This window comes from Strongylocentrotus purpuratus, unplaced genomic scaffold (genome assembly GCF_000002235.5).
Source record: "Strongylocentrotus purpuratus isolate Spur 01 unplaced genomic scaffold, Spur_5.0 spur5_scaffold_9, whole genome shotgun sequence".
NCBI classification, from domain to species: Eukaryota; Metazoa; Echinodermata; class Echinoidea; order Camarodonta; family Strongylocentrotidae; genus Strongylocentrotus; species Strongylocentrotus purpuratus.
Window position 1 is genome coordinate 10,911,504 of NW_022145615.1, and position 18,816 is coordinate 10,930,319.

An 18,816-nucleotide genomic window follows, 5' to 3' on the forward strand; every position below is an offset into this window, starting at 1 on the left:
ATTGGGTATCTTTGTCTCAGATTCTATCCTGGATTTAGCTCATGCTGCAATGATAATTATAAACCTTTAGGTCAGTCAGGAATCCCATGAATTTTACAAGCCGGTCGCCTGTCTGATTATCAATATATTTATGATTGGAATTAAAAATTCAAAAACCGTTTTCCCAATCTGGTAAAACCGGTCACTCAAAGATTTTTACTTTTTTGAGGCACTTCATGATCATTTTGAAGCACAATTTTTGTAGGGCTTCAATGTTACACCATATCACAAAAATTTATAACACGTAGGGACATGCATCTCAGATTTGTAAAACTGGAAACATTGTTAAACAATGCCTTTAAAGGGGGGGGGGGGCAATTTATGGGAGGGGGTGTAACCCAATATGCCTCTTTATAAACAAAGTGATATCATTATAAGCATAAAACCAAAAAAAATTCCTTTTCAAATTTTCGACCCAAAAGGCACATGAGAGTAATACTATGTAAAAAACATTTTTTTCTCTTTTAATATTTTTGTTTGGTTGATTGCTTGTCATACATCTTTCTTCCGTTTGAATTTCTTTGTTCTTTTTTGTTTAGCTGGACAGAGGTTAAAAATATCACTGCGTTGTATCCCCCCCCCCTCCCTCCATAAATTACCTAATCCTGAGTCCTGAGACACATTGTATTTTACTCTCCATTTTTCCTTTTCGCTCTTTTGACTAGACCAACCTATTTAACCGGCAATTCAACAATCAAAGTTTCAAATTATTAGCTAAACTTTCATCCTATTTCCCACCTTTCTCATTCAAAACGATGCAAAACACCACAATCAAACTCCTCTTTGACGGAAGTACTGCATATTTCATTCAGATATGTTTAAAATTAAAAATGGTTGATGTCATATTGTTATGCCCTCCCTCTACTTCATATCGCACGCATTTTTTTTACCTGTTCACCTAATCCACTTTTCTTTGGCTTCAATTAAAATGTATTAGTTCATTGTAACCTTGGAAAATATGACCTTGAGTACGATAAATTCAGCTACAAGTACCTCTTCTCTATGAATTCCACCAATACTATTAACTATTCGTTCCACACAAAATATACACTTATTTTCATTAAATCATCAGGAAATAAACCCAACCCACAAACTTACTGATGATAAAACAATTACCTGTGTACTTTTCGTGTGATGACCGAAAATGGCGTTAATGAGGAATGGAAATGATGAAATATTAAATGGCTTGTTGTGCGCTTCCTATCCACTTAAGGTAATTAGTCAATCCCAAATACTGTACTTTCTATCATTAATGGCGGATTTTCAGCTTCTAACAGTTATTGATCACGTGACCAGTTCGGCAGGCGCCATGGTCGCAGAGCGGTGAGAATGAGAAGGGCTAATTATTTTTCTCTGCAATTTTTGGAAATTAATAGTTTATGGTTCAGTCTACATTACAGCCGTGAAATGGAAAAAAAGAAATTAATGATTAATGATATCATGATCTCTTTTCATTTTAGCCGTAAAATGTCACGTCTTTTTTTGGTGGTCGAGTGCAAGTTTGCCACTACCGGTACAAAATGGAGATATCAAGTTTATTTTATTCGAAACCACACAAAAGATGATATAATCATTTACATATTATTTTACACCTGCATGGCGCTGTATACATTTAGTAGTGACCGAACTCAATACAGGCCTACTCCCTAAACTACCATTAACAGTACTTTAGCTTTCATGAATTACTTTCCACTAACCACACAGGTCACCCTCGTTAAAGTTTGACAAACTGTAAGATTTGAGGACCCTATAGTTTTCTTATTCTCGGCATGTCGGTCCGATATCCCTGCCCCCATTCAAAACCCTACGCTTCGCGCCTCACTCTACCATCCGAAGCCCCTCCCTTATCTGAATTTAGTTATGGTCAGTGGCCGGGCGTAAATCGGGCCATGAATGGCGGGGTAGGGAAGGGGGTGGGTAGGACTGATATCATGGGGACTGGAATTTTGTTAAACCAAATGCGAACTTGCGGAGTAACAAGGATAACGAAAGGGAAACAAGGAAGGTGTCCTCTTTGAACATCACTTTCTCCCTCCTCATTTCCTATTCTTTGCCTTTTAAAACCTCTTGTTTTTCCCTTTGAACATCCTCTTCTTGATTCCTCCTCATTTCATATTCTTTGCCTTTTAAAACCTCTTATTTTTTCCCTTTGAACATCCCCTTCTTGATTCCTCCTCATTTCCTATTCTTTGCCTTTTACAACCTCTTTGTTTTTTCCCTTTGAACATCCCCTTCTTGATTCCTCCTCATTTCCTATTCTTTGCCTTTTAAAACCTCTTGTTTTTTCCCTTTGAACATCCCCTTCTTGATCCCTCCTCATTTCCCATTCTCTTGGTTTTCTCTCTGGTTTTTTCCTTCGATTTGGAGGGGTACCCCCCCCCATATCCCCCGAAAAACTACACCACTGGCCCGCACTATCAAAGCTCATGGTCATTATACACACACACTCATTTGCATCCCTGGTCGTACAGTCGAGGTAATTAGCTGGATAGAACCCAAGGTCACAATCCGAGTTCATACAGATGAATTTTGCATTAACTCCGAGGCACCCTTGACTATTGATCAGGAGCGCGGCCCGTTAATTGGCATTTGGAATAATTATGCTGATTATGGATGCTAGCGGGCAATATGATTATCAACGCGTCGCATGATTGGATGGTTGGTCGCCTGGTTGCATAGTTATCATCATGTAGATATGCCTCATTCAGACTCTCTCAATCTCTCCTTTCGTGATATGAAATTTGACATGAACTGAAAGTAACTAGATTTCTTCCATATATTGGTGTTATTCTAAAACAAAATTCTCAAGTCAAAATATTTTCGTGTTTATGATTCTTATGTTAAGTTACCGTTACTCGTTCTTAGACATTTTATTTTTCCTCCAATAAAATGCTCTCAAAATCTGTGAAGAATGTATTTCTCACATCAAGGAAGATAGGCTTACCAAGGGGAAGTTATATATGTTTTGTTGCATTGCACCAAGCAAGTTTGAAGATGGCTACGAATATAGTGGGACGGACAATTGCATGCATGAAGATGTATAGAAGAAGAAAAAACGACTCCTCAAAATGATCCTAATTTGCACACTCACAACGAAATACAAAGTATCTACTCAAGCTTTTACGTGATCTTTGAAGGCATTTAACTAACTATACTACTACTTCTACTACTACTACTGCTACTACTACTACTACTACTATTATTATTACTACTGCACTGCACTACTACTACTACTACTACTACTACTACTACTAGTAGTAGTAGTAGTAGTAGTAGTAGTAGTATTAGTAGTACCTCTACTACTTCTACTACTATTCTACCACTATACTACTGTGCTACAATATAACTGTTACTTCTTCTACTGCTACTACTACTTCATAATGTCTGTGTACTACAATAACTGCTTAGGCTCAGCTGCTCCTGCTGCTGCTGTTAATTTTGTTTATACTACTACTGTTCAACTATATTTTCCTGATTAGGCCCATTTCCTTTTCTCATTTAGAAAATACCTTTTACATGTTTAGTACTAAAAAAATATCGCTAAGCTTGATTAAGCTAGTTGTAAACATAGATGGCAGAATCGTCATAAGTTTTACATGACGACAAAGACTTACACATGACTTTCAGAATAAAGAGGGGACAAAACGTCCTACTTCCTCAAATAAACGAAAGCCATTTAGTGGTACAACTACAAGCTCTATATATTTTTGTCTGTGTACCAAGCCAATTATTTGTTGATGTGTTCATCGAATCACAGCAAATCTGCACAGCTTTGTTTAGAAAAGGATTATCTCCGCAAAACGAGCACGGCTTGAATTTATTTGATAAGAATCTCGCGGTCTCATCGACTTCCTCTTGACTCCAGTAGTTGACGTGGTGTGGTTTGGTTCAGTTCTCCTGGCGGTTCGTCGAGAGTCGGAGGAGCGAGCGAGCGAGCCCGCCCGCCCGTTCGGCGAGAAGAGAGACGAGCACTCGGCAGGTCATATGTCAGGGTTCAAGATCCGGTCATTTGATTGAGAGATTTGGAGGGCATCAACCCGCGAAATGAAAGGAGAGCTCAAGCTTCTCACTCGTGCGCTGCCAGGATTCATTCAAATCCAGCTTGATTTGAATTTTAATTCAGAAAAATAACTCGCACCTAGACGCATGCTTGGTACGGTAAAAATCACGAACATGGGGATAGAAAGTAGACATATTTACGTGTCATCCTTATTGCAACTTGTATTTTCGTAACTTGTATATTATATGCAAGCTTCTGAAAATAGGAAGAACGTCAAAAGTTCACTAGGAAATCGGAAGCTCCTGCAGCGAAAAAGGGTATATTCTTACGTATCATATGGGACTTCGGCACCACGTGAAACATAATGTCTGCAGTGATCTCGGCGAAATCTACAGACTTCCCAGCTGCATCTTGATCGTGTGAGGAACACAACGTGGGCAAGGTGGTCGTGACACGCCATCACCACCATGACCACGATGAAGTCAATACGACGATGACAGGGAAGATGACTGTGACTTCGAGTTCCTGCATCACCCAACGTGTATTGTATAGACTATTTTCATTCTATAGAGGTAAGTTACGTACGCCACGGATTCCGCTTTTTTCCCCTTTGAAATGAAGAGCAGATTTTAAAAGCGTATGTCCACGTTTTTCGTTCGACGACATTTTTACGTTCACTATACATGTATAGGCCTACTATAGCTTAGTAGTACAAGCCGTGAACATAAATCTGCTTGCTACACGTGAGGCTGAGCTGAGATAGAGAGTGATTTATCTGTGGTATACTATAAAGAAAAAAACGAGTTCCTTGGGGGAAATGTGCTTTTTGCAAATGCATGTGTTATCAGGGGGTTATTGTCAGAAAGCTGTGATTTGCCTGATGATTCGTTAAACCTATTTTGATTATAATAAGTTTTGTGTTTTTGCTACAAGGAATATACAAAATGAGACGTCATTATGAAAAGTTTTCATTCAGAAAATGTAAGTTCTAAACTTCTAATTCGCTGTAACAGTCCCAAGATTAATCTCTAAGCTTTGCCAAAATAGTCAACCGGTCAAAGAGCCTAAGTAATTCAAGTAATCATGGTAATATAGATTTTTAATGAGAATATGTAAATCGAATTTACACCATTTACTGTCCAAAAGCTCATACTTTTATGCAAAAATGTGTCATCATGGTCATGCTATAATTACTCATTCTGCCCGAAATAGGAATATGAAATGAAACGAATGTTCACAATTTCATTCAGAGTAGATAATAACAATCTCCTTCTATATTATTACTTCGTCCATCTCCTAGCTTCCGCCATTATTTTCAGGAGAAATGGAAGAGCGATTGAAGTGTAATGAACAGTATAAGTAGAAAAATATATACATATGTAATGCGTTTGATAGCGCACCTCGTGACCTAATCTAATTCACCATTGCCTAGGTCCAGCTTGCATGGATTCTGTAGTTTTACCGCCAGAATTTAGAACACACATTTCAAGGTCGTTCGCTGGCTGTTTTCTAGCAGCACATGGTCCAGTTCGTCGGTTGCAAAATGTCCCATTCCCTTTCGGCTTTCATCGAAAGGGTGCGGTGCGGCGCGGCGCGGTGTGGTGTGCTCAACGCACCCATTCGATAAAAGAGGGGGGCCTTTTCTCGAAAGGGTGCGTTGAGAGCGGAGTTCCGTTTTAACACACCCTTTCGATGAAAGCGGGGGGGCTTTTCTCGAAAGGGTGCGTCGACTAGTCTTTCGCATCAGTCGTTTAAAATGAGGTCGTTTAAATAGTTGCCAATTTAAGTATATCGAAAATGTATTAAATAAAATGGAATGGTCTTGATTACAGAGTGGTCTCTTTCGTTATTACTATGTTGATGGGGGAGACAGAGAGAAGGAGGGAAAGGGAAGATAAAAGGAAAGAAAGAAGAATAAGAAGAGAAGAGGGAAACGGGGGGGGGCGAAGGACTCTTGCCAAAAAATAAATCAGAGAGAGAGAGAAGGGAAAGGGAAAGGGAAAGAGAAGATAAAAGGAAAGAAAGAAGAGGAAGAAGTAGAAAAGAGGGAAACGTGGGCAAAGGGCTTTTGCCTCCTCCCCCCCCCCCCCCGCCAACAAATAAATAGGAGAGAGAGAGAAGGGAAAGGGAAAGGGAAAGAGAAGATAAAAGGAAAGAAAGAAGAGGAAGAAGAAGAAAAGAGGGAAACGTGGGCAAAGGGCTTTCCTCCCCCCCCCCCCGCCAACAAATAAATAGGAGAGAGAGATAGAGATAGAGAGAAGGGAAAGGGAAAGGGAAAGAAAATATAAAAGGAAAGAAAGAAGAAGAAGAAGGAAAGAGGGAAATGGGGGAAGGGCAAAAGGCTCTTGCCTCCTGCCTCCCCCCCCCCCCCCGCCAAAAAAATAAATAAGAGAGAGAGAGAGAAGGGAAAGGGAAAGAGAAGATAAAAGGAAAGAAAGAAGAGGAAAAGAAGAAAAGAGGGACACGGGGGCGAAGGGCTCTTGCCCTCCCCCCCACCAAAAAAAAATAAATGAGAGAGAGAGAGAGAGAAAAGGAAAAGGGAAAGGGAAAGAGAATATAAAAGGAAAGAAAGAAGAATAAGAAGAAAAGAGGGAAACGGGGGCGAAGGGCTCTTGCCTCCTCCCCCCCCCCCCCGCCAACAAATAAATAGGAGAGAGAGAGAGAGAGAGAGAAGGGAAAGGAAAAGAAAATATAAAAGGAAAGAAAGAAGAAGAAGAAGGAAAGATGGATACGGGGGAAGGGCGAAAGGTTCTTACCTCCCCCCCCCCTTCCCGCCAAAAAAATTAATAAGAGAGAGAGAGAGAGAGAAGGGAGAGGGAAAGAAAATCTAAAAGGAAAGAAAGAAGAGGAAAAAGAATAAGAAAAGAGGGAAAGGGGGCGAAGGGCTCTTGCCAACAAAATAAATAAGAGAGAGAGAGAAGGGAAAGGGAAAGAGAAGATAAAAGGAAAGAAAGAAGAGGAAGAAGAAGAAGAAAAGAGTTAAACGGGGGCGAAGGGCTCTTGCCTCCCCGCCAAAGGTAAATAAGAGAGAGAGAGAGAGAGAGAGAGAAGGGAAAGAAAGAAGAGGAAGAAGAATAAGAAGAAAAGAGGAAAACGGGGGCGAAGGGCTATTGCCTCCCCCCGCCAAAAGTAAATAAGAGAGAGAGAAGGGAGAGGGAAAAAAAATATAAAAGGAAAGAAAGAAGAGGAATAAGAAGGAAAGAGGGAAACGGGGGAAGGGCGAAGGGCTCTTGCCCCCCTTCCCCCCCCCCCCCCGCCAACAAAATAAATAAGAGAGAGAGAGAGAGAGAGTGAAGGGAAAAGGAAAGAAAATATAAAAGAAAAGAAAGAAGAGGAAAAAGAATAAGAAAAGAGGGAAACAGGGGCGAAGGGCTCTTGCCTCCTCCCTCCCCCCCCCCCCCGCCAAAAAATAAATAAGAGAGAGAGAGAGAATCTGTTCTGATCCTGGTCCTGATCCTCAAGAGGGATATAAAGAAGACCAATAAGAACGTTATCGTTCGAGAGAGAGTGTTTGTTGCTTCTAGAACATTTTAGAATTAAGTCCCATCACATTGCAGTTGTGGGGAGGGACTATGATTATTACCCCCTTGGATGGCTTCCCAGAGTCTGGCTTTGAAGGTTTCGACTGCGTTGCAGGCAAAGATGCTGGGGGGGGGGGGGGGAAGTAAATTCCAGGCCCGTACGGTTCTTGGAAAGAAGGTGAGTCGATATATATCCGTCTTGCATCTTATGTTGGAGAAGGAGAGGGAAAGAGAAGATAAAAGGAAAGAAAGAAGAGGAAGAAGAATTTGTGTTCTGCCAGTGTCACAAATAGATATATAAATATGCTCATCTGACGATAATTTGATGTATAAAACCTTTCACCTTCTTGGGGCTCCGCCCCTTGGATCCAACACCAATTTGTGTCCTGCCAGTGTCACAAATAGATATAAAAATATGCTGATCTGACCGTTATTTATTGCCCAAAACCCCTGAGCTTCCGGTGCTCCACCCCCTGGACCCCACGCCAATTCGTGACCCCTGTGTCACAAATAAGGTATAAAATAATAATAATTTAATGGACAAAACTCCTGAGCTTCTGGGGGCTCCGCCCCCTGGACCCAACACCAAATTGTGTCCTGCCACTGTCACAAATAAGGTATAAAATTATGCTCATCCGACGTTAATTTTGATGATTAATACCCCTGAGCTTCTGAGGGCTCCGCCCTGTGAAAAAAACGTGTAAAAAAAAAAAAACACGTTAATTTTTACCGTTTTGGGGAGATACCCCCCCCCTGGCGTTCAAGGGGGGGGGGGGTACGATTTTTCAAATTTTTGAGAGCCCCAAAAAGATTAGTGCTCTCTAGTAATTTCGCGACTACTCCGGAACCGCGGCAGATATAAAGTTTTTCTTTCATGACTTTTTTCTTTCGAATCTTACGCATCTTTTGAAACATTTTTTTGTTGAAAATCGGACGTATAATTGCGGAGTCACGTGACCTTTTGTTTTTGCATGTCAGCCCTAAAATGGCTCATTTTTGTGATTTATGTACATATGGAAATACCATTTATTCTTTTAAAAAAAGAGAAAACATTGGTTATTTGGTCTTGTTTCAAGTTAATGTGTTTGATTTTGGGTAAAAATAGTTGAATTGTGGTTAGAAATGAAATGAAATAACAAAATAATATAATACATAAACACAAATTATCAAAACAAGAGATAACATAGGGATAAACTGGCTCTTCCAACTTTGTTGTCGTATCATTATTCTAACGAATATATGAAGTGAAAAAGAACGCTCGAATATGAATTATATATGATTTATGGGTAAAAATGTGAATTCTCTGACCTTGTTTGCATAAATTACCATAAATATGCATTTTCGCGGCGATCGGCTGTGAAACGGCCGAGATCTCAGAAGGGGGACCCCCCCCCCCACCCTCAAGTCCACTCCAATCACATTGAAAAAAGTATGACTTAAATCATCTCTCTCATCATTATATAGTATTCATGTTTTTAATATTATTTATTGTCCATTAAACAAGTTCATAGAGAAAATACATATCTCTCTGCAACATTAAAAAAGAATCTTCATTAATATGTCTTAATTTGTATTGATAGCCTTGTGGTCGCCAACAGTGGCGTAGGCAGGGGCGTCTCCAAAGGGGGGTGTGGGGGTGCGACACCCCCCCCCCCCCACCTGTCAGGATATGGTCGGTAAAATTGCGCTGCCGTCGGGAAAAAAGAGAAAAGGGGGAGGGGAAAAAAGAGAGTAAAAGGGAAAGAAAAGAACAAAAGAAAAAGAAAAGAAAAAAAAAAAAAAAAAAAAAAAAAAAAAAGGAAAGAAAAGAGAAGAAAGAAAAGAAAGAAACAGAAAAACGAAAAAGAGGGAGAATAGGAAAGACAGGAGGCAAGAGCCCTTCGCCCCCGTTACCCTCTTTTCTTCTTATTCTCCTTCCTCTTCTTTCTTTTCTTTTATCTTCTCTTTCCCTTTCCCTTCTTTCTCTCTCTCTTATTTATTTTTTTTGGCGGGGGAGGGGAAGGAGGGTTATAGGAGGCAAGAGCCCTTCGCCCCCGTTTCCTTCTTCTTCCTCTTTTTTCTTTCCTTTTATCTTCTCTTCTCTTTCCCTTTCCCTTTCCCTTCTCTCTCTTACTTATCTTTTGGCGGGGGGGGGGGGGGGAGGAGGAGGAGGCAAGAGCCCCTCTATTCTTCTTATTCTTCTTCCTTTCCTTTTTTATTCTCTTTCCATTTCCCTTTCCCTTCTCTCTTTCTCTCTTATTTATTTTTTGGCGCGGGGGGGGGGGGAGGCAAGAGCCCTTCGCCCCCGTTTCCCTCTTTTCTTCTTCTTCTTCCTCTTCTTTCTTTCCTTTTATCTTCTCTTTCCCTTTCCCTTTCCCTTCTCTCTCTATCTCTTATTTATTTTTTGGCGGGGGTTGGGAGGGAGGAGGCAAAAGCCCTTCGCCCTTCCCCCGTTTCCCTCTTTCCTTCTTATTCCTCTTCTTTCTTTCCTTTTATATTTTCTTTCTCTTTCCCTTCTCTCCCTCTCTCTTATTTACTTTTGGCGGGGGGAGGCAATAGCCCTTCGCCCCCGTTTTCCTCTTTTCTTCTTCTTCTTCCTCTTCTTTCTTTCCTTTTATCTTCTCTTTCCCTTTCCCTTCTCTCTCTCTCTTATTTATTTTGTTGGCAAGAGCCCTTCGCCCCCTTTCCCTCTTTTCTTATTCTTTTTCCTCTTCTTTCTTTCCTTTTAGATTTTCTTTCCCTCTCCCTTCTCTCTCTCTCTCTCTCTTATTTATTTTTTTGGCGGGAGGGGGGGGGGTGGGGAGGTAAGAACCTTTCGCCCTTCCCCCTATCCATCTTTCCTTCTTCTTCTTCTTTCTTTCCTTTTATATTTTCTTTCTCTTTCCCTTCTCTCTCTCTCTCTCTCTCTCTCTCTTATTTATTTGTTGGCAGGGGGAGGCAAGAGCCCTTCGCCCCCTTTCCCTCTTTTCTTATTCTTTTTCCTCTTCTTTCTTTCCTTTTAGATTTTCTTTCCCTCTCCCTTCTCTCTCTCTCTCTCTCTCTCTGTTATTTATTTTTTTGGCGGGAGGGGGTGGGGGGAGGTAAGAAACTTTCGCCCTTCCTCCGTATCCATCTTTCCTTCTTCTTCTTCTTTCTTTCCTTTTATATTTTCTTTCCCTTTCCCTTCTCTCTCTCTCTCTCTCTCTCTCCTATTTGTTGGCGGGGGGGGGGGGGAGGAGGCAAGAGCCCTTCGCCCCCGTTTCCCTCTTTTCTTTTTATTCTTCTTCCTCTTCTTTCTTTCCTTTTATATTCTCTTTCCATCTCCCTTTCCCTTCTCTCTCTCTCTCTCTCTCTCTCCCTTTCGCCCTTCCCCCGTTTCCCTCTTTCCTTCTTCTTCTTCTTTCTTTCCTTTTATATTTTCTTTCCCTTTCCCTTTCCCTTCTCTCTCTCTCTCTCTCTACTATTTGTTGGCGGGGGGGGGGGGGGAGGAGGCAAAAGCCCTTTGCCCCCGTTTCCCTCTTTTCTTCTTCTTCCTCTTCTTTCTTTCCTTTTATCTTCTCTTTCCCTTTCCCTTCTCTCTCTCTCTGATTTATTTTTTGGCGGGGGAAGAATCCTTCCTCCCCCCCCCCCGTTTCCCTCTTCTCTTCTTATTCTTCTTTCTTTCCTTTTATCTTCCCTTTCCCTTTTTTCCTTCTCTCTGCATGTCTCCCCCATCAACATAGTAATAACGAAAGAGACCACTCTGTAATCAAGACCATTCCATTTTATTTAATCCATTTTCGATATACTTAAATTGGCAACTATTACCTTCTGTCCGAGATCCTCATTTTAAACGACTGATGCGAAAGACTAGTCGACGCACCCTTTCGAGAAAAGCCCCCCCGCTTTCATCGAAAGGGTGTGTTAAAACGGAACTCCGCTCTCAACGCACCCTTTCGAGAAAAGGCCCCCCTCTTTTATCGAATGGGTGCGTTGAGCACACCACACCGCGCCGCACCGCACCGCACCCTTTCGATGAAAGCCTTCCCTTTCCACGCCATGGCCACGTGTATGAGGTTGAGACTTGAGAGCCGAAAATAAAAGTTCTCCTTGGTAACGAATTATCAAAATTATATGCAAAAGTGAGATGTTTTATTTTAAATTATGCATGTGTGCGTTTTTGGTATTAGTTATTATGACAACGAATTATGAGATATTAGTGAGATACTATATATAAACATTCTTTAAAGCTTATCAACACTAGTGTGGCTAGGAGGGATTAGACCACACAGCGAGGTCACTAACACCAACACTAACAGGCACCAATTGGAGAAGTTTTCTATATAGAGGGAGCAAGTAGCTACAAGTAGGACAGTGGGGCTTTCATAGTGTGTGCTTGTTTCAGTTCTCTCAGGTTTTTGTTATATCATGTTGAAACAAATTTTTAAAATCCGTTTTTTATGAATATACAATCAACAACTGAATTATTCAAACCCTTTGTAAATGTTTTTCGCTAGTTCGTAATTCAAGAATAGAAAGTGAATCGGTTGAATTTAGGGCCTTTGCTGAATACTTGTTGTAAGTTGTAAGCTTCAATATGTCACTTTCTCAAGAAACATAAATCAGGACAAATCAATTTTGTTCATATTTAAAAAAAAATACAAAACTTGGTAAGGGCATGAACAATTTAGAACATAATATATTGTGTGAGCAACTCATAAATAATACCCTTCTTTCCGAGTTTCCGACAAAGTTTACAAAAAGACATGGAAAAGAAACAGTGATGGAAAACTGAAGTGTGTATTATTATTAAAGGTAAAGACCAGTATTGGCAACGCCCCAATTTCAAAAAATGAAATGGAAGCTCTTATTACCAATCATGTGAAAGAATTTGTTTTGACTGGTACAATTTATGATGATAACAATTTTGCCGGGAAACCGCCTACTAATTGATATATTTGGTAAATGAGTTTATCTATTGGTGTGTGAGAGATAAACGCATGTGTCGCGCACGTGTGCGTAGTCCCACATCTTTCTGTGTACAGTGCTTGTAACTTTACGAATACTGGGCCAAATTTCTTATCATTTTGATGATTCCAGAACCTTGCAGCAGCAGTACACACCAATACTTATATGCTAGATGATCAACCTTTTCTGATCGGTTCCACACAATGCAATCGCATGACCATAACTTGTCTTTATCTTTAAGCAACTTGTGAAGTTGTTTAAAGGGAGGCTTTACTACATCAGCTAGAAGGGATTAGACCACCTAGTGAGCCATCGAGGTCACTGTGACAGGTGGCTTTCTCATTAACTCAGCTCTCATTTAACATAAGAAAAAGAGGATCATGGGGGACCAACAGGCACCGATTTGGGAAGTCTTCTATATCGAGGGAGCAAGTAGCTACAAGTAGAACAGTGTGCCTTTAATAATATGTAGGGGCTTACCAAGGGGTATGCCCCCTACCTTGGTGATGATGATTAGTTATGATAGTGATGAGTATGATGATCATGATAATTATAAAGATGAGGTATGCTAGTGCTACTATGATGACGGTGATGAGTATGGTGATTGATTAATGATTATATTTAGTTGTATGATAATCATACAACTATCATAGTTGTATTCTGATAAAATCATCATACTCGACACCATCATAAAATCTCATCATCGTCTATGATTGTATCTGAAATTCGTCTCTGGGGAACTCGTCTTTTTATACATCACGTTGTCCGATACAACAATTTACGACGCCCTCTTTCGTGCTAATGTGTATAATATAGACATCAGGATTAGACCATGGAGCTACATGATTTATAGACGGACTTCTTCAAGTAGACAAGTTCTTGCATTGTACTTTTTAGTACGATCATTGCAATTTCTCCACGAGCAATATTAGAATTGCGAGATTTCGTTATCTTTTAAGTGCTCACTGAACATTAATTTCGCATTGAGTCCCGAGAAGAAAACATAGGCAAACAAAAAACATTACCACTATACCAGGCCAGGCATCGCTCCGCAAATTATAAATGCATTATACCTCATACATTATGCATATATTGCCCGAAACGCCTCGATACTGTACAAGCGAATACTTAATACCATAACCTGTTTTATACATCCTTTTCTGATTATCAGCTCGAAAATGACAAGATACTAACGATTTGTGTCAAATTTCAAAAAGGCGATTTGCACAAAATGGCTTGTAATAGTTCTCAGATAGGATTTATGTTAATAATAATATTTTTGCGAGCAGAGAATTTAGGGAAAGTCACGGTGCTAGAAAGGTCGGGGTATATGTCATTTTCAGTGAATATACTGTATATATATATATATATATATATCTTATTTCAAAAATATAATTCTTAATCGGCTGACATTTTTTCTTTTAGGTTATGATGCACAAATTAGCTTCTTTGATAAAGGGCTAAAGGGCCAGAGTTTCTGCTCATTAAAAAAATGCAACTTGAACTGACACTGCATGTATTAGCTGTCAATGCTCGGGCCTAGGGCCCTAGTCAATGTTCAACATTTTCTATTTCTTTATTCGATACAATTTTCACTACAGCGCAGTTAAGAATATTTATATACTATCAGTATCAGTAGCTGCACTTTGTAAATGGATATTGTTATTATTATTATCATTGTTATTTTTATTATTTTTATTATCATCATCATTATTACAAGCCTAATTATTAATATTAGTAGTACAAATAGTAGTAATAATAGTAGTAGTAGTAGTAGTAGTAGTAGTAGTAGGTAGTAATAGTAGGTAGTAGTAGTAGTAGTAGTAGTAGTAGTAGTAGTGTATGTAGTAGTATATGGGCTATATATACATGTAATATATATAAAATATAAAAATATATATAATATAAGGAGTGCTTCACCCCTTGTAAATCCTGTATATTTCAGTAATAGAATCCATTGATAAATATAAGTATCTATTGTGTGAAAATTATATATTTCATGGAAACCTTTAACAAAATAAAACTGTCGGAAATGGGATTGTTTATGATCGTATTGATCCCAATCCAATCCATTTAAGAATAAGCAGTCTGAATCGCAGTATGATATAAAGAAAATAATGATCATAGTACGTGGATTTGCAGAAATTGCATATAATAAAAATTATAATTGTTCTTCTTTAGGAAATATGTCGGTTATTATGAAAGCTTTTTTAAATATTAGAATTGATACGGCATGATCCTTTTGTGATAAGTATAGTAATTGGTATGATTTGTTGTGGTAATTATTATTAGTAGTTATCACTTGTTGTTATTTTATAAGTCGTTAAGAGTAGGCTAATTTATAATAATAATGGTATTTTATGTGTAGTCCTTTCGGATCTTGCCTAATTCCTTTTTGAATATCATACATTTTTTTTTTGTTGGAAACAGAATTTCACCTCCACCCCCTCCCCCATGTATATTGCTGATGGACTCATTTGAATATAAGCCTCTTTTAACCGGCAAGCCCTGAAAAGGCAAACATTTTCATAACGAACAATGAAACCAATTCGTCCCACAACAAAAGAGACTTTTATAGTCGGAATGCCATGGGCACAGTTATGAGTTTCCGTGGCACATTTATCAACCGAAGCAACCGCATTTTATTCGTTTCTATTTACCACGGCAACTTCATTATCCCAACGTGAAAAGCGGCGAGAAAATGAAAATTGGGAAGAAAGAAAAATGGAAGTACATTTCCCATAATGGTCTTACGCAGATGAGTCCATTTTTCATTCGATTCATCGGTTTGTCACTAACTCAATGAGGCGTTCGAAATTATTCCTCCTTTTCTCTACAACAAGGGTACATGGCTACTTTTTTCATCTGCTTTCATGTATAAACTGTAAATTTCTCATTTCTTTCTCCTTTTTTTAAAGCCGGTAGCACACCGTACCGGCTTTGCAGCTGCTTTTTCCGTTTTTCACGTGCAATGGGCCGTAACAGCGTGGCTTTACGCTGCTCACCCCGCATGGACCCCAAACCCCTAAAACCGTTGAGAACACCCCCTGCTGGCTGGCCACACTACCGGGATGTCCTATGCCCCCCCCCCTTTCTCTCTCTCTCTCTCTCTCTTCCCCCTCTTTCCATCTCTCTCTCCCTCCCTCCCCCCTCTCTCTCTCTCTCTCTCTCCCTCCCTCTCTTTCTCTCTCTCCCTCTCCGCTATCTCTCTCTCTCTCTCTCTCTCTCTCTCCCTCTCTCTTACATCCATAGCTTTCTCGTTCGAATTCACAAAAATAACAATTTCTTGTAGGGGGGGGGTGGTTTAGGAATCACGCTATTTACACTCCCTTCGCTATCTCTCTCCCTCTCTCTCTCTCTCCCTCCCTCTCTTTCTCTCTCTCTCTCTCTCTCTCTTCTCCTATCCTTATTTTTCTGTTTTGTTGGCTTGCTTTTTTGTCGCAGGGACGCTTTTCTCTAATTGTTTATAATATGTAAATGAATATTGTTAATTTGTTACTGTCTTTAAGCAAAAAGAAATAGGCCGACAATAGTGAATTTTTCTGAGAAAGAGAGAGAGAGAGAGAGAGAGAGAGAGAGAGAGAGAGAGAGAGAGAGAGAGAGAGAAAGAGAGAGAAAAGAAAAGAAGATTTGTTCATGTCGGAAGGAAAGCATTTTTTATCATACGCTTTGGTATCCCGGCGTGTATTGTGCAGGTGGAGGCGAAGACCGTGAATATCTTACACATCAATAGGGATGATACATTTTCTACGTAACCCCAGGACATCAAAGGAGGGAGAGATAGAGAGAACGGGGTGGAGGAAGGGAGGGAGAGATAGAGAGAACGGGGTGGAGGAAGGGAACAAGATTGGGTAGAGCGAGGAAGACATTATTCACAGAGAGGAAGAGGGAGAGATAGAAAATATATGACAGTAGAGCAAGGCTCAAATTAATTTTTTGTCCACGGGGGCTCTTCCAAAAAAAAAAGAGCCCCCGTGAGCCCTCTCACGGGGGCTCTTTTAGTACCGACGGGGGCTCTTTTTTAATACAAATTTTCATTGAATTGGTACCCATGAAACTCCTAAATTCCTTGGTATTTTATCATTATCATTTATTTAAGTCGGCATTTTCCCTCTTAGAAATTTACTTGTTACATACGTGTTATTGACTTTTATCTCCGTGATGACATTCTCTCCATTTCTTCCCGCTCTGCACACAATGTCCTCCTCATTATTCGGAGCAACCTTATTTACATTCTTTCTTTACTTTTAGTTTTTACCATATCCTTCCAAAACACAGGGGCGGATCTAGCTTTTTGCTAAGGGTGGGGGGGGGGGGGGTAACCCAAATACGATGTGGAGCATCGTCCACGAGCCGCGTAGCGGCGAGGCGATTTTTGTTGTTGCTATTTTGAACCCCCGTTTTCCTGGCATCTACAAACATGCGGAGCATCGTCGAGGAGCCGCGAAGCGGCGAGGCGATTTTTTGGCGCTATTTTGAACCCCCGTTAATTAGTGATATTTTCCTGGCATCTACTGACATCTACTAATACTGTGTAGGTCTGGACACAATGACACATGATAGCATTTTTCTATGCACATCACATTTTCACTTGGCAGCCCACGGGGGGAGGGGGGGGGGTGGTTATATAAACCCCCTAAACCGCCTAGATCCGCCCCTGCAACATCTTTGGTGATCTTCTTCTCAATATTGATTTACTGGTCGAGTTACATTATTTGCTAATCTTTTAGAATAACCAGATTTCAGAGGATTCACACTTTTCACAACGAAAAACTTCTCCATGTTTCAGTCCTTGCGCGATCGTCTCCAGCTCCAGCAGATATTGGGCGTCAGCAGCGTGCACACCGGTACTACCGGCGCAGTATAGCCACTGCTGACGGCCGCACTACAGCTGCACTGCGAGCTCTGTTGTTTGTATCGGTAATACTCATAGAGATGGGAGAGAAAGCGCCATCTAATTAGTTCCATTTTATTGGTTTAAGGTTTGAAAATTGATACTCAATATTGTGTTAAAGTTATATCAGAAAAGATAATCTTTATTTTATAATTCCACGGGGGCGATTTTTAATTTTGCAATCGCCCCCGTGAACCATCTGACGGGGGCGATTGTGGAGCTCACGGGGGCGAATCGCCCACCGCCCCCGTGTATTTTGAGCGTTGCAGTAGAGTATAAAACTTATAAGGTGACAAACTTAAAAAATCATTAAAGACAATGTTTGTGCATGAAAATAGTTCTATTGAATAACGGATGGCTTAGTTTTATCAATTAAGAAAAAGTAGATATTTTCAAAACTTGAGACATAACACAAAGTAGTCTGATAGCAATAGAAGAAATGTTTCAAGTGTACAATACACCATAAGTGGCAACAGTATTTACGAGTAACATGCAGGTTATATGTATTTCTATAATTTAGTGAGAACAATAGAAGTCTGCAGGAATAATGGTAGTAGGAGAGGGAGTAAGAATATCAGTAGCAACAGCTTTAGAAGTTAGTAGCAAGGTGCCGTTTATATTCATATTTCACATTTCACGTTACACATCATTGTTATACAGTAAGTAGTATTAAAAAAAAGTAATTGTCATAGTAGTGGCATGCATATCAGACCAGTTCACTAATGCTTTTGTTTAAAGTCTGTCGAATGCTGAGAAGATACCCAATTTTATTATAGGTTTAGGTGTGCCACAAGGATCTTTTCTCTTACCTTATATGACCTTGCATAGTAATGTAAATATTTGTGATATTCAATAGTTTTCTTCTTCTGAGTCTGTGTTATAATGAATTCTGGGACTGGAAATGATTGTTTTTTATTCAAGTAAATGAACAGTTTCGGAAAATTATGTGATCAGTGGACTCTATGTCGTAGATTGAATAGGGATTTAAATACGGTGAGATACGGTAATATCAACTCGGTTCCTTAATTAGCTTCCTTTTCGAATTGAGGGTCTTACGTTAACATATTTATATAATATTAATGATAATCATAATAATAAAAGTTATGATAATAATGATAAGAATCATGTTAATGATGATAATGATTATAGTTATAATGCCAATAATCATCCATGTAACTCACACGATCAGGTGTTAAAATGAGAACTCTTACCGTATCAAGAGTTTAAAGATAAACTTGAGTTCTGGTAATGCGATTGCATTGTGAAAGAAAAGGTGTGGAATGGATCAGAAAAGTTGATCATATAGCATGTAAGTAATGGTGTGTAATGCAAGGTTCTGGAGTCATCAAAATCATCATAAATTTGGCAGAGTCTTGGTAAAGTAACAATCACTTACACAGAAAGATGTATATGGGACAACACACATGGTGTCGGGGCTAGTACTACCCTGATTTCCT